Here is a 17724-nt window from a genome sequence, read left to right on the forward strand (position 1 = left end):
TTATTTGTCAGTTTGTTTTGGAGCTTTTACTGTATATAATATGAGGTGCTCATACATTTATTTGGGTTGACAAGTCATAATGGCCCTCCGAAAGAAGCTATAAGAGAAGCCTGAAAGAGAATATCATCAGGCCCAGCGATACATAAAATAAAAAATAAAATTAAACCTCATAAAAATTGTTTTCATTCCTGCATCACATTTAGCATGGCTGTCAAGAAGACTTGAGGAAACAAGGTAACAAGGTGCCCATGTGATCCGAATTGTCGCCATTTGATCCCCGGGGACTCCAAGAACAGACGACAGATGAGTGTTCTTATCGTAACATTCTTTGCAATGAGCTAACATCCTCTTCCGTCTGACAGCTGAGGCCTGACAGCCAAACAAGGCCTGATGATTGTATCGCTCCAGGAAACACGATCTTTGGTTACATTTACCTCTTTTTTTTTTTTTTTTAAGGGAAAGAGAGTTAATTGAGCATGTTCAGAGAGTCAATAAGGGACCGCCAAGGACCAGAATGTGTTGACACTGGCCAGACGCCAAATGACTGAATCAACATGACAAAGCTTGGGGAGTAAGAAATCAAGAAAAGAGATTATCTGGCTTGGATATCAAGCCAGCTTCTGCTCAAGTGGAGAGTTGGTTGGAGAGAGGAGTGTTAATGAGGCTCCTCAGCAACACAACACTGAAACAAGTGCTACCAAAGCCAATCCGAAAAACTTTGGGTCTCATGTTTCTGAACAGGTGGAATAACCACAGCGAGCCACTAAGACTAGACTAGAGTAGACAAGAATGCCTTTATTGTCATTTTAGAGCAGATATACCGTATTTTCCGCACTATAAGGCGCACCGCATTATAAGGCACACCTTCAATGAATGGCCCATTTTAAAACTTTGTCCATATATAAGGCGCACCGGATTATAAGGCGCAAAGAATAAATAACTCAACGTTGCTCAAACATTAATATCACACAACACACAAAATAAACACGTAAAGCTTACTTTAATAAATTAGTCCTCATCCACGAATCCACATTGGTCCATATATATGGCGCACTGGATTATAAGGCGCACTTTCGGCTTTTGAGAAAATTGGAGGTTTTTAGGTGCGCCTTATAGTGCGGAAAATACGGTACAATTCAATATTTCTGAGTTTTGAGCTCACCATTAACACAGGTTGACAAAATATTCCATAAAAAGACTAATTACCATAAAAAATGCATTAGTATTTTTGCTTTCATTATGTTCCAATTCCTTTGTGTATAATGAATGAAGCATTAACTGAGCCATGTGCATGAGGAAATCAGCAAGGAAATTGCATAATATGCTAGGTGCTAATCAAGATAACGATGACTCAGTCTGACCGGAGGTCTCCATGTTACTGGGCAACATTGCAAATTGTTTGCTGCTATCTTTTTTCGCTCCACTAAGCCCAAACTGAACAACAATGGGGGAATAAATCCTGAACCCACACTTTAATCTGGATACACACCTAAATTTAATGACTTGATCCTTGTCACGTGCACCACCGTTTCACAAATGAGTGGTTTTTATGTACAGTAATCATGCCAACATACAAACTGACAATATGACAATATTAACTGCTTGTTGTTGGGGTGAATCAATTCCCACTTAACGTTCCCTTTATGAGTCTAGGTTAGTCCGCCATCCACATGACATTAGCTGAGTCAAGCGACATAGAGCCTCTGCTTTGACCTTAAAGAGGATAAGCCTCACAGAAAACAGATGGATGGATCATAGTTGGCCAAAACACAATCATTCATGTTGAGAGGTTATGTAAATACATTGACTGAAGTGAATGTGCAAGACAACAGATGAAGCACACACTTCCTATTTTTTTTTCTCATCTTCTTCACCAAGATGGAAAGTCAATCTATCCGTCTCCACCCACGTGACAAGCAGGTGGGACATGGTGGAGTAAAATGTGAATTTGTATCATCCATCATGTAGGAACAATACAAGACACACGGCGCCAAGTGGAGCACTTTGGCAGTCGCACCAGCTGTGTTTGCTTTTCCAATAGTAAGTGACATCCGATGGTGACCGGAGCATGGATCAATCATGATTTTTATTGTCAAACTGATCGACCCGAGAGACGAGCGGGTGCATTTCCATGTTAACAAGATTGCTGGTTTACCATAAAAAATATACAAGCATGTTTTAAGGGAAAGCGATCAGAAACACAAATGTGCTTGAGAATAACTCACTTTTACAAGGTTCTCCATCAATGTCAAGTTATCAACTTTCCATATGTGTGCCAGTACATCAGCATGTGTTTTTTTTCTGACCGAACACATAAATAAGTCATCTTACATGGAGGACTACAGAAAGCAAAGTTTTGGACAATTTTAAATGACTACGTCTTGCGATTAATCGTTTTTTCAAAATGGTTATCCATTAATTTGATAATAATTAGTTGTCGATTAATCGATTAATTGTTGCAGTTTTACTATTTATTAAATTGATGGTAAAGACCTGTTAAGTAGTCATTTATACAAAGTAATTTGATAGTTTCATATGTGCATTATTTCGTCTCCAGTTAGCCATATTGTTTTACTGTACTGCATTTTACTGAGCTGTGTTTCCGTTGTCTATTTTGGGAACCTCATTAGGACGAGCTCTCAGTATGACGCAGAACAGTTCTACGCCACTGCAAAGTATAACAACAATCATTACTCATTAAATTTCCACCATTGTTAGAGCGTCGATGGTTAATGAAGCCGTTTTGATTTGTGATATCGATCTTGTAGCGGATCACCACTGAAACGGTACGGAATGTTATAGATGGTGAGTCACTGCAAAAAGTTATTTCTCTCCTTTTTTTTCCACCTACATCAACTTCAACTATCCACCTGGAACCTTTTAATCCTGCACCTTGTGACAAATGGTTAAAGCCACCGTCCTCTTTCAGTCTTCATTTTCTTTGCACAGCTTACAGACCGTCCTTTTTTTTGCAGGTGACCCCAAAGGTGTGCTTTAATCTCCCCCCCAAAGACTTGAGGCTGTTAAGAGAGCATGACTGGGCGCACCTTGTTCTGCCGGATCAGACCTTGCTGCGCCGCTGAGCTTAGATAGAAGATTTGTTTGTGCAGCAGCAGATGCCCAAGTGCAGCTTGACTGAGTAAATCCTCTCAAAGTGGACACATGCGTGAGTGTGGGTCCACAAATTCAACTGCATGAGAAAACTTTTGAATAAAGTTTCAGGGTCACTGAATTATGCATCAAGTAAAATATGAAGCCCATTTCTTTACCGTCACTAAAAGCCATGGCGGTATGATTGGGTTTATGTTGACTATATGCAAACTCAGGTCAGAGCCAGTTCATGTGTCTTTTAGGTGACCTTCACTTTCTAAATGACAAGTCTCGGGCCAGGATGCTGTCAGCACCAGCCTCTAGTTAAGTTTCTTTTTATAGCAACCTCTCCAGATGCTGCTGCATGAACACAAGACAAATAGAATCCAAACCACAGCAGCAGAAAATAGAAACACACGAGCCACCATCACATCGGCCTAACTCGACTGTCCACGCCGCAAAAAGAACCTGGAAGCCATAAAAAGAACAATTGTGACCATTCAGTCCAAATGAATTCAAGTTAAATCCGTCTGGAAGATGGGTGCACCATCTCCACCTTGGAGGATGACACCATGTGACAGTGAGCATAGATGCTAGTCAAGATAAGTCACATGCACGCCTTGCCATATATGGAGAAAAATGCAGAGGGGAGAAGACATGAAACATTGGCGACTTCAGAATTAACAGCGGTTCAAACTTCCTAATAGACTGCAGAAGCGTTGGAACAAAAAAAAAAAAATCCTGCTGGCTACACAGACCATCAAAAGAGAAGAAAAGTTATTTTCCATCATCCATTAGCCTGCACGACCATGCATAATTCACACTAAATGAACTGACATCAACAACAAGAATGATTTGCATGGGAGAAGTTTATGTGGGAATGAGCTCACTGCTTTAAACGTCTGTGACCACCCACCAAGGAAGATGGCTGACATTACATGCCTGATTTTTTTTTTGTCACGAGTCAACATATTTGACAGTGGACCTCCTCCTGTCACAAAAGAGAACAACCAGAAGCATCACATGCTAGAAGGAAATTACGGCTCACACTCAATTGCCATCACACACACGAAAAAAACTGAAATAACAAACATCATGTTCTGTGTGGTGGATAACATTTCCTCACCTCAAAAATGTGAATGGCAAGGACAAAAAAATACAAAAACGGTGCCACAACTTCTAAGCCACCAAGTTTAGTTTCCACAGTTAAAAAAGAGAGCACACACATACACACGAGAAATACAACAATTATGGAAGTTGATTACGAGTTCTTTATGGTCCATTAACCAGGCAGAACCAACGAGGCTGGTCTCTTGCTAACAGACATTGTTTAGTATCTTACTCTGGCGCTCGTGCTGCTTCAGTCCAATTCCAGTGCAAATGAGGTAAACTGAATTCCCACAATTTCAATGCCTCATAAAGCGATCACTAATGATGCTAATTAGGACATAAATATCCCAAAAGAGTGAATCAGCACATGGATGGTGGCCAAGCAGAACCTTTCCAGAAATTACTCCCAACTATCCTCTAAGCCATGTGTGGTTCAAAAGGTACAAGTGACACAGTTGTGGGTTGCCAAGGGGAAAAGGGCCAAAATTGCCAAAAGGCTGGCTTTCTTTGCTCTTGTCAGGCCACTCACTTGGGGGGGGGATGCCCTTTTGTTGGCTCTGCATGATCCCCGAGAGCCCTTTGCAAGCAGCACACGGCCAAACAACAATAGAGAGCAACCAAATTGCATTCTAATACAACTAGTGGTCATGTCCTGTGATTGAGTGCAATGGGCCCATAAATAAAACAGTAAGAGTGTGACATCACTGTGAGCTTAACGGGTATGATCTCCTGAGCTAATATTAGAATGCAATAATACATATTACATTTATCCATTCATTTTCTATAATGCTTATCCCTTATTTTTGCCACGGTTGTGCGTCAGTCTCTCTAAAATGAATTTGGGGGGAAGACGGGGAACACCCTGAATTGGTCTGCAGTCACTCACAGGGCATATTTATTTAGAAATAATTATTCTGCACTCGTAAACGTTTATGGAAATTTAGAATTTCAAGCTTTTTTTTTCTTAGGGGGGTGTGCCACGCAAGCACGAAAAAAAAATCTGCACACAGAAAAGATTTGTAACCAAAAATTTAGACCCGTCACCATGACACACTACACATTTTATGACCCATTACAATATTAAGATTTTTTTTGCAAAATGCAATTCATATTTCAATGACTAGATTGCATCCATGCGTGCAGAAATTGTAAGCACAGCCAAAGTTAAAGCGAGTATAAATAAAAGTTTCGTTTAGTTGCGTCGAACGATGCACTGAAACACTTGTTGGTCAAACATGGTTAATCATCGCGTTTTGTCGAGCAACAAGGTAGTTTAATAAGGAGGGTAAAAAAACACTCCCCATTAGCGGAAGATTGGAATTGCATTAATAGATTTGCCGTGTGAGACGATATGTTTGTTCAACGGAACCGAACAAAGCGCACGTGAAACTAAAATAAAGTTGCACACTCACCGTTTAGTGTTTCCTCCGCTCAAACATACTGTAAATCTCCGCACAGCGTCAAAGCAGAATTGGGTTGTATTTCGACGCAATAAAAAAGAAGCGTGCTTGGTCGATATGTTACTTTCACGAGTCGTGTTGTTTCCAAGCAGGACGGAGAGCGCGGAGAACAAGCCGACTCCTCCCAGACATTGTTGCGGGGGGGCCAGGGGGGGGACTCCTCCTTCCCTCGGACAGCATAAAGAGAGAGGGGGGGCAAGGCCCAGCTTGCTACCGTTTCCTACCTTTTTCATATTCACAAATACACGCGTGAACGTCTTCACGAATTCAAGGCGTTATTTACATTCACATTAATGACTTAATGTACAGCACTCATGAAGACAGCCGACTTTCTACAGTAGAAAGACACAGATCGGTTGAAAAGCATCTGTTTTCTGTCACATTAAAATTTGAAAATTAATTATAATTTTGTTATTTTGTTTTTATATGCACAGGAGTAATAGGAGTGAAAGAGTCTAAATGCCTTTTGTAAAAACAATTAAAGAGAACCTTCGACGCCCTATGTCCTTCAAGAGGTACTGATAAGGGAAAGGAGCACGATTGTAAAGTTTGATAAATGTATTCCTATTTTTGTTAGTCCCTCCACGATTCTGGAGAGAAAAAGCATCGATTCCATCCATCCATTATCCGAACCGTTCATCCTCACCATGCTGGCTAACTAGTGTGACATGTACAACATTACCAAGTTCACCTAAATGAATGCTGCTTGAAGGAAAAATCTATTTATTTCATTACATTATTTTTGTCTATTTTATTTTTTTTACAAGGACTCACAGTGATTGTAACTGTCAAACTCCATGAATTATACTGGCCATCCGTTCCCCACAATCTTTGGTGACCTTTTTTGACATTTGCCATCAATACAATTGAGTATTACCAAGTCCCCTCATGAGCATCGTAAATGCCCCTCCCATCTGTTCGTCATCCTCCGTGAACCAGGAAGTCACCTGCTCACTAACAAAGAGATGAACAAACAAATATTACCCTCCACTATTTTTGTTTTTGACTTCAGTTCACACCTTTTTAATAGTTTGTGTGACATCCCAGTTATAATTGGTTCTTCTAAGCTGGCTAAAACACCAACATGAGGGATAAAATACGATGCTAATGTACATGTGATGCACATTTATAAATTGTTATTTATATGAGCATGTTTGTTAAAACTATGATGCTCTCCTGTTTCAATGTTAAGTGATTAACATTTCTGTTTTAATTGCACATATGAGATCTCCTGCTGTCAAGTTCTGACTAAGTAAAAGGATTTGTCTGTCACATGGATCAATGAGCTGATAAAGAACAGGTTTGGTCTCCTCAGACAATCAATCAGCATGCGGGCGTTGACAGAATGCATTGTTATTCATGCGACAAATGTGCAAGAAGCATTCTTCTTTCATTTTCCCTTGACCGCATGAAGAAACAAAAATTCCTCCGACCTTTTGGTAGCGTTCGTCATATAGCTAGAAATTGGTACCAAAAACTCAGTGTTGGCTAATGTTGCTTTTTGGACAGGCTTGCTAGACCCAATCAGACTATAAATATGAATAAATTTACTGGGGCTCCGCTGGGAGGCCGAGCGTCCATGCTTATCACTGCAAGTCATCGTAGGTCGATAAAGCACGGCTGTGCAGCTTTCTATCCTCTCATCACTCTTCCGCTCTGCTTAGCAACTCTGGTTAGCCAAGCATTTATTTTTAACAATCAACACGGTATCTAATTAAGTATCTCTGGCCGTTTAAAAGGCTACAAGCAAAAGTGTGTCATTGCAAATGGAGATAAAGTGAAATAAAAGCAAATCTGTTCTCAATTGTAGATTGGTCTTTTTAGTAGTACTGCACAGTTGTAGAAGAGGTGTTAAAGCGTAATCGACAACTACTCAATTATCAAATGAATCGACAACTATTGTAACAAGTAATCATTTAGAGCCATTGTCAACTTAAAATGGTTAAAATCCTCAATTTTTCAGCCTCTCAACAGTAATTATTCTCTGATTTCTGTAGTACTGCATGAAACACGTGTGAATATGTTTGATCAAAATAAGACATTTGTAAACATCTGCTTTTAGTATGGAAAACAGTGACGGAACCAGTAACTGAATCGGTTTCAAAAAGGTTGCCATGTATGTGCATCAATCAATTCAGTTTTGTTTTGTTACTTCAAATCTTGGGGGATTTTGTTTTAATATTTTTTAAAAGAAATACTTATTGTTAATTACTCCCTCCTCCCCTGCACTTGGGTCCTCCACAGTCGACCACAAAAACCTCAAACGCTGACAAAACATGCATGTTAGGCCTATCACCCAAAGTCGACCTTTATAATGATAATCAGTATAGGAAATGCATCAATGTTTAGTATATACTTTATTTTCCAAATAATTCCTGTAGACAGGCCACTGAAAAGTCATATCTAATGTGCATAACCAGTCAATTATAGGTTCAGGCCTTGTTGACCTTCTGTCTCTTAATTTTTGAATATTTGAATGTCCACATATATGTGAATTTAAAAGTAATTAAAAATATAATTGAAAAGATACATAAATTACATTGCGAAGGAGATCCATCCCATCCCATTATTGAACCATTTATTGATTGGGACGTTTGTCGTAATACCGTTACCCATACGTAAATTGTAAGTGAAGCTCAATCAGGTGCTAAGAGTCTGCCTTAACTAACAATGGTGCAAGAGGTTCTTAGGTCACACACATTGTCATTGATTTCTCATTAGTAAGGACCTTGGGAAGCTGCTTACTGCATCATTTAGATCAAAACTGTCATGTTCAATTAAAAGCCTTTGTTTTTTTTTCTTCTGGCCTTATCTTTACACCGCCCTTCCGTCACCTTTCCTGTGTAACTTCTTTTGTCGTTACTGTGAGCTGCTGCAATTGCCTCTTTCATGTTGTCTGCTTCATCTAGACACGTTGAAAGAATTGTTGCTAGGTGTGTCTGATTGCAATCACACAAACTATCACATCGGCTTCCTTGTGTTTGTGCCCGCTACAAAATTACTCCCTAAGAGATTTCTGACCTACTGTCTCAGACATTTCTATCACAGCGAGCCATAAAGTACATACATGGAAAGGACAGACTTCTCATTCCATCCAAATAATCTCAGTCTACAATAGCAATAAGGGTGAGGAAAATCACTTACCATCTACCCAATTCACACACATGCCTGCACACTATTATTACCCTATTACAGTGCTCGTATGGGCAGAACAAAGTTGGAAAGCCTGAAGACAGTAGGTGGGTGTTGAGAACTCCTTTGAGGGAAGGAAGAATGAGTCAAGGTGCTAATGGGTGTGCGCGTGCGTGTGTACGTGCGCGTGAGAGAGAAAGACTGTTATATGTATGTTTTTTCTCTAAAAAAAGTTTAAGTTTATCAAGTAAATTTGTCATTAAATTCTATCCATTTTCTACAGAGTGTAGCCTCATTACTTCTCCCTAAGATGTCACCTTAGGGCACAGGTGTCAAACTCAAGGCCCGGGGGCCCAGATACGGCCCGCCACATCATTTTATGTGGCCAGCGAAGACAAATTGTGCATCAAATTCGTGTCATTACTAGAATTGCAAATTGTCTTCACTTTTAATATCTTTTTTTTTAAATATTTGATCAGTTTTTACTCGTCTGATTTGAAAACAAGTTATTTGTCAGATTGTTTTGTAGCTCTTACTGTATATAGTATGAGGTGCTCATACATTTATTTGGGTTGACAGTCATAATGGCCCTCTGAAAGAAGCTATGACTACAAAGCAGCCCACGAAAAAAATGAGTTTGACACCCCTCCCTAAGGGGTTTGTGTGATGATCCGGGGAGCTAAGTTGTCTGAGCCTTTATGTCCCTGGCAAGGTCATCTATGGCAAACAGGTCCCAGGTGTGAGACCAAAGAAAAGGAAGCTGTTTTCTCCCAGCCAAAAACAAGTCGTCTGGAGCCAGACAGGTCCAGAGGTGGGGATTGTTAATGAGCACTACTTGGTGGCCTTAGCTGCACCCCAGGCAAAGCCCGAAGAGGCAGTGTGGGTTCCCCTTCCCATTGGCTCACACCACCTGTGGGAAGAGCCAAGTGGGTCGGCCGAATGCATAGAAAGCAATCACAGACGGTGAGAATGCCATCAAGTTGAAGAGAGAATCCTATTGGGCCTTTTTGTGAGACTCTGGTGGTAGCTGATGGGTACCAGCTGGCCAAGCAGAAGCAGCTTTGGCAGTTGGTGTGGCAAGAACTCGGGTGTGGTAGTTCAGCAAGGCCATGAAGGAAAACCCTTGCACAGCTTCGAAAAATTATGCTCCACGATATGCCACTTTGAGGAGGAGGAAGCTGTGCATCATTAACACTGTGTGGAGTTTGACTAGTGGCAATGCTGACCTCAACTCGAGACAAGAGGGATCGTCTCATTTCTCCTCAACATTTATACCTCCACATATTTAACTCATCTGTCAATCTGTGGACTACCTGTGGTATTCCACAAGGTTTGGTATTGGGACCGAGGTTACAGTATTTTCCGCACTATAAGGCGCACCGGATTATAAGGCGCAGCTTCAATGAACGGCCCATTTTAAAACGTTGTCCATATATAAGGTGCACCGGATTATAAGGCGCACCTTCAATGAATGGCCCATTTTAAAACGTTGTCCATATATAAGGTGCACCGGATTATAAGGCGCACCTTCAATGAATGGCCCATTTTAAAACTTTGTCCATATATAAGATATATACATTTGGCCCGCGGGCCGGACTTTGGACACGCCTCCTGTAGTGGCTCAATATTGGCCCATATATAAGGCGCACCTGATTGTAAGGCGCACTTTTGAGAAAATTGGAGGTTTTTAGGTGCGCCTTATAGTGCGGAAAATATGGTATTTGTAATTCACTTAAATATTTGCATTGTCTTCAATATATATATAAAAGGTTTGTAGATGACACAAATTTATTTTGTTTGCTCAGGGGATAACATGAAATGAGAAAAAAATATGTGGGAAGGGTACCGATCGTGTTAAAAAAAATAATTGTAATATGTCATCAAATGAAAATAAAAACAAAATTTCCAGTAAAATAGAAAGTGACTGTTATCTGTGATAGCTGATGGACCCAGTGATTGATAGAGCCATGCCGGCTGTCAAGCGTCTTGGTGTGGATTAATTGGCATGAGAAAATGTGTGATGGATTCACGGCTCATCGTTTGGGATCTGCCTCTAACTGCCTGGCTAGCATTTGTCAGTGAGGGACGATGCTCTGTGTGTTATTTATTTGTCAGTTGCTACTGAATGACATTGCAATTACCGTTTATGTGGCAGTGCTAAAACTATTAACGGTGGTCCAAGACTCTATTTGTCTCCAGTGCTGTTCTACAATGTCAATTGTAGTGTCTGAAACTAAATAAATTTTTGTTGAAGTCGTTGCATGCATGTGTTGATATTTCTCACACACTCTCACACCTTTTATGAGATCACACAAATCCTCCCAGTTTTACTGTATATTCTTAGTTATACATGACCATCTGCTGTGTGAAGTAGCAAAATCTGTTGTGTCGTTCTGCAAAGTCCCTAGGAAACAAACTAATACAAGCAGATCAGATTATTTACTATCGTCCCAAAATAAAGTTTGATCATTGTTTGTTGTGAAAGGTCTTCTCACTCAGGTTACATTTATTTTCAGTATTGTTGTGTGTTGTTCTTTCAGTTTGTCTCTTTGAAAATGTTGGTGTGGCATAATAAACATTGCCGCTTCCAAAAACGAGGTCACTCGATTGAATTACTGCCGTCTAAAATTGAGTGTACTGAGAATAAGATACGACAAGGCAACAAAGGAACACATGACAATGTGAAGTTCAGTAAAGAAAATGGCATAATCTGATTCCAATGAGTCAAATGTAATCAGTCACTTAAACTGCTTATGTTTAGTAATTGAATAAAGCAACCGGTAACAAGGCTAACACTGTGGACTGTAAACAACTTGGAAGTGAAAGTTCAAGAATAAGAAAAAATAAACTTTTTGTCTTGCTGAATCATAATTTTTGAAAAACATATGTGCCAAGAAGATCTTTATTTAATCGTACGAGAATGCACAAAATGCACGGTGACCCTTTCGAGCGAGCTTCCCATACGCTTGACCTTCTCGCTTCCCATGGCGAAACACATTCACACCCATGTTGAGAGGGCAGTTAAAATTACCTTGTTAAAATCCGCTTAACTGGAAACACGCAGCATTGAACTCCACGGCACTAAATAATCAGCCACTAACAGGAAGGCCATGTCTTTGTATCTGGTATCTTAGGTTCAGATAATGGATGGATGGTAAAGATCTTTTAGAAAGATTATACCCCTCCACTCCTCCAGAATAAATATGTCTAGACTGTCTGGTTTGTTTACACACTATGATGCAACAATGCATCATGTTGTGTATAATAGACATGTTATTGCATATTGTGATTTGAGCTGGGTAGAAATTAAATTCATGCAAACTTTACAGAGCACAGTGCTTTATGGCATTGAGCTTCCATGTCCTTGAGAGAGGCTGAAATAAACACCTTTCTGGTGCATTTCATCACAAGGGGGAACCTGCTGGTTTTGGGCACCACTGCAGTCCTTTTGTAGCTGAGTGAGGGTGTGTGCGTGCGTGTGTGTGTGTGTATGTGTGTGTCCTAGAAGCACTTTGTGGTAGTCGTAATCCACTCTCTCCATTTGGGCTGTGGAATTGTGTTAGGCCTCTGATTTCTGGAGTATGATGAGTGCCACACTGACCACAAGAGAGACGTTTTTGGTTATGTTTTTAGCATGCTAGCAGATTTTATGGTCATAACACTCAAAGAGTGGTATTGGTTTAAAATGTGTCCACAATATGGTAATTAATACCGTCTGTGTAGTTAGTTTGTAAACATACCACAAAGAAGTCTGAAGAAAATATTGGGAGATGATTTCTTTGTTGTAACAATGCTTCTTGGCAATAAGTTTTGTACCACTGAAAAGCTTGTAAAGTAGATTTTTAAATGGTCCCAAATTTGTAAGGATGATGCATTTATGGGATGAGTAGCAGAGTTGAGTATATTGGTTGCACCCTTGAAAGGTTTGCCAAATCTCTTCCAATTTTGCTGTTGCCACTAACTCAAAATTGCATTTTTAGCTTGAGTGAATCCTTATGTGAGACCCCTAGTTGCTATCAAATTTTAAATGCACATTTAAATAAATATATTCAGGTCATTATTAGCTGTAATTGAGTATTAAATGTGGCCGTTTGAAGATAATATGGAACGAAAAAATTCCAAGAAGACTGAGAGGAGAGTAATGATAGGGAAGACATAAGGGGTGTGGTGGAGCATCATTACTCCTCTTCTCATTTGTCGATTCATTTGCAGAGGCTATGGTGTGAAAGATGTGATTTACACATCGCATTAGAAGAGGCCAGAAGGGCTCTGATAAATTAAAAAGAAAGAAGTGAAAATGTCTGGATTCATTTTTGGGCCGCAACATGCCGGACAACAACAACTGTATTTGAAGAGATGCAAAGTGATTAACAGGAAGAAGAAGAGGCAGAGAAGGTCCCCTACTAAGAACCAGTTATATTTGTTGTTGCCCAGAAATAAGCACTTCATATGCTCTGCTTGCATGTTGCTGCTCTGTCAAAGTACCCCTTTGAAGCTTTATAATTACCATAGCAGCTATGATAATTTTCTGCGTATAGCGGTTCACATTACATATCAACATTAACATTATGTAAAGTCAGCAAAGTCAGCGCCGATAGGCTCCATCTTAGTCGCAACGCTAACAAGGACAAGCGGCATACAACATGGATGAAAAGATGGAAAAATGCCAAGACCAGCTGGGAATTTACAGACTGGAGTGCAACTGAGAGAGCACAGAGGGAATATCCTCTACATTGTCGATAGGTCACGGACTTCTCAACACCCAAACACACACACACACACACACACACACACACACACACACACACACACACACACACACACACACACACACACACACACACACACACACACACACACACACACACACACACACTGGAGTGGCATCTGCTGTCAATAGACGCTGTCACACTGCACTCTCTGCTGGGGCCACCCGTCACAAATGTTCTCAGTGAGGTCCCTTCCTTCCTTCCTTCACTCTTAAGGAGAACTCAGAGGATTTGGTCCCAGAAAGACAAGGAAACAGGAAGCGTGTTTCTGCTTAACAGGATGGCAAATGTCCGTATTCGCTCTCAAGTTCAATACAGTAATCCCTCGTTTATCGTGGATAATTGGTTCCAAAAACCACCCGCGATAAGTGAAATCCGCGAAGTACGGTCACCAACAAGAAGTACTGGGCAGGCTAACGAGTTAATGGAAAAATGCTAATTCGCGATCGTGCTTACACGCGAAAAGGGACTTCTAAAGGAATGTAAACGAACATTTGGAGCAATTCTACATTGTCCTAAAGGTTAGACACACGTTTCATCAATTTAGAAGTTTTATTTTGACTTTTAATTTTTTTTTTCAATTTGGAAAAAAAATCTGCGATGTAGTGAAGCCGCGATAAACGAAACGCCAAGTAGTGAGGGATCACTGAATATGAATCACCAGGAGGCCTGGTTTTTAGTCCCTGCAAATGGAAGCACTCTGCATAAAATGACTGTAATTCTTAAAAGGTAAATGTCATATTCATACAGAGCCTCTTAAAATAGAACTTAAAGTCTTCCCGTAAATTTAGTCTTCCACTTTCCTCTCTCTCACACATGCACAAAGTAATGGAATAGAAAGGTTAAGTAAGTGTCAATAAATCAGAGAAAAGAACATAACTGGTAATGCTTTTGTGAGTGTACAAATGTATGAGAACAATATGTCCCAAAAGTTAGGAAAGTGTACTATCGTGTTGCGTATGAGGAAGGCTATGTGGATTAATTGTTAAATGTGAATATGTGCATTTGTGTGTCTTAACATCATCAATATCACCCACAAGGGTCCCCCTGCCACCTCACTGATGGAGGATTAAACATTTATGAGCATGTTTATTAATGACCAGCAGGCGTCACGGTTCAGAAACACACACACAGATTGGAGAAGCGGCAGGAGGGAAGTTTGTTAGCAGCAACAGTGTTAAATGTGTTCAAGTGTGAAGGAAGATGAGATTTGTATCAACATGTTTCACACCTAAATGCTCCACTAAAAACAGCAAAGACTTATGTATTATAAATAATAGTTTAGAAGACATAATTGCAACATATATTTACTGTTAGACTTGGCCACAGTGGTTTATTTTCATTCGAGGAACATGGGCATATAATATCCTAAAATCAAAATGCAAAAATTTAAATTTATTTTAAAATAAATAATAAAATAAATAATAAAATACAATAAAATTGAATGTATGTTCAAATCATTATCTAGAGTGGCAAAGACAAAAAAAAATGAATATAAAATATGGTATGCTGGCTGTGTTTCTTTGTCTATTAGCAAGTTAATTCCTGGTTTACACTGACTGGACCATACCATGTTTGAGTCTGGGGGGTGGTTGGAAGCGTTTCTATTGAGACTGAGTGAAAAAAAACATGTTAAAGTGGCGATTTTTTGATTCACGCAGAATGATGTATGAGGATTTGGCAGACAAGACTACAATTTGCATTCTGGTATGGTTGAATGCTTGAAGGGAAAACACATCTTGCATCCATATTTACCCGAACTTGCACCAATATTAAAGTGAATTCAGAGATTTGTTATTTTCAATCCATTATTCAAGTTAAAAGTTATCTGTTGAATACATGCAAAGACTGTGTAGTATTCCCGTGAAGAAATATTGTGTTAAGCTGTTTTGTTTGTTTGTTTTGTTTAGTATTTGAGTTTTTTCTGATTATTGGGGGTCATGGACAAAACAGCATCGTGTGATTTTAGAGTGCGGCATGAGTTGCGTGTAAAGAAGGGTCTAAAAATGGCTGACACCAAATGAGTTAAGTGTTAACAAGACCATCATGCATGAACTAGCACTGACAAACAACTTTCCTCTCACAAATGAACGCTGTCTGCCCTCGCGTCTAAGGCCATGTTTCAAAAATCCTCCGTTGACATGTTCAATGAATGGGCGATGATAAATCGTAGAAGCTGCTATTTTAGGGGTAAGAAAAAGTCAGTGTCACTTTAATTTGTGCTGTTTTCGTTTTTATGAGAATCTAAAAACAGAACGAAGTATCTCTCAGTAGTGGCATCCAAAAAATTTACATGATTTAAGACTGATTTAATGGTGCAAGAAAAAAACATCATTAAAAGACTGCTTAACATCATTCAGAGCTAATTGGTTTTAACTCAGTGATAAATATTGTAGCTGTTATTCACCAAAACAGTAAGTGATGAGAATTGAGGTCAAATCAGGCAAAACATAAAAACTTGTTTTTCCCTCACCAACAAAATGAAGTGTCGAAAAATGAAAGTGTACGACATTTTGTGCAATGATTTGATGACAGACAATGAAGATGCGACTGACTTATTTATATAAAGGACCTCGATTTACGATGCTCTGGTTTTGTGGTTACAAACACAAACCAGCTATGACTAGTTTTAGCCCCTTTTAGTCTGCAAGCTAACCACAGATGTAATGGAACTATTCACCCTTATTGATCACAGTCTTTCATCGTTTTATTAGAGGCTTACAAATTTAGCGCTGCAACAATTAATCAAATAAGATGAATAATTCACTGCAAACGCACGTAATGGTGGCGAGCCAGGAGAAAACAGTCTGTAAAACAGAGAATGTCCCAAGTTGGGGATTCTGCAAAGCAAAACTGGCTTAAAGACGGACGGCACATTGTAATGTAAAGCTAGTTAGCTTATTTAATTGATTTAGGTGAATTTAATTTAGGTCAGCCACAGCTGCCAGTCCACTTTCTATGACTAATAATAAAAAAAATCAAAAGGAACAACATTATCAAGACATTCATATGTGCGCTTGTTTTGCCCACAACAGCGCTCCAATATGCAGACTGGCTAACTGTTAGCCAGTTAACAGCCAAGCACTAACCAATCTTCGTAATTCACCAGGTCAGGCCCTGCATTTTGAAGCAAAGTCACACAACATGGTAGAGTGATTTTGGTGACCCCGACTGTATATAAAACAACACCCGCACCTCATGTGCACACTATTGTATTATGTATTTACCCGATTACTCGATTAATCATTAGGATAATCCATAGAATATTTTCTCCGACAAATATTTGATATTAGCATCCCCAAGACAAATATTTACCGTAATTCAGACTACCATAGCAGAGGTTAGTGATAAAATGTGAATGTTGACCAATGTGCAAATTTGGTCAACTTTTTGGACGAATCTATACTATTGGTCAGTCTGCAATTTAAAATAATAATAATACAACTGATTGACCAATCTAAATTGCCTAAATGGCTTGCTCTCTTTGACAATGCTATTAACAGCTCAACAAACATGACATATTTTTGGTTTCCTCAAAAGTAATAGTTTCTAAGATTATTCCACAGATTCCACCTGACGTTTGAGATATTTGGATGACCTCAGTATCGTGTGTACGTATTGTATATTTCTTACAGAGCAGTTATTCAATTGCAGAGGGACTGTGCAATAAGAAATGTGCCGAATGTATAGCATGGGTTGGCAAAGTATGGCCTGCGGGCCACAAATGGACCAACCTATTGTTTACTTCAGCAGAGGTGTGGAATAACTCGCTATAATTTCAATTGAACGCAATTACGCACATTTGCCGATGACTCTCAAAGGAAAACCTTCTTAGCATCTAAAACAAACTGAAAGACATTGACTCTAGGCCTAATAGGCTAATTACCAGCTAGCAGCTTGAACCACGCTCTCACATGGTGAGGGAAGTGGAGAGGAGGAGTAAAATAGATGCGCAGTCATCGCACTTAACGGAAAACAATGAGGCTTGTTCTTTTGAAACAGGTGTCACATCTGCAGACAGCGCTGAGTCAGACTTTTAACAAGCAGCTTTTTACAAGGGTTTTGTAACCCGGTGACAGACTTATGAATGGAGACTGGAGGGGAACGAGCGTTAAATGTCTGCTCTTTATTAAAGGGGGTGTGTGAAGCAGACCTCTTGCAGC

At 39.6% G+C, this 17724-nt stretch overlaps 2 protein-coding genes across 4 annotated transcripts in view; both read right to left on the reverse strand.

Annotated features, from left to right (window-relative positions):
- tiam2a (TIAM Rac1 associated GEF 2a) overlaps positions 1–5670 on the reverse strand; it is a 54845-nt gene extending 49175 nt beyond the window's left edge. The window contains exon 1 of the mRNA XM_088401376.1: positions 5613–5670. The gene's annotated coding sequence lies outside the window, so the exon portion shown is untranslated. The remainder of the gene's footprint in view (positions 1–5612) is intronic.
- scaf8 (SR-related CTD-associated factor 8) overlaps positions 1–17724 on the reverse strand; it is a 56404-nt gene that overhangs the window by 14429 nt on the left and 24251 nt on the right. The window lies entirely within an intron of this gene.

Source organism: Syngnathus floridae, chromosome 16 (genome assembly GCF_059516105.1).
Source record: "Syngnathus floridae isolate MCC-2025c chromosome 16, RoL_Sflo_1.0, whole genome shotgun sequence".
NCBI classification, from domain to species: domain Eukaryota; kingdom Metazoa; phylum Chordata; class Actinopteri; order Syngnathiformes; family Syngnathidae; genus Syngnathus; species Syngnathus floridae.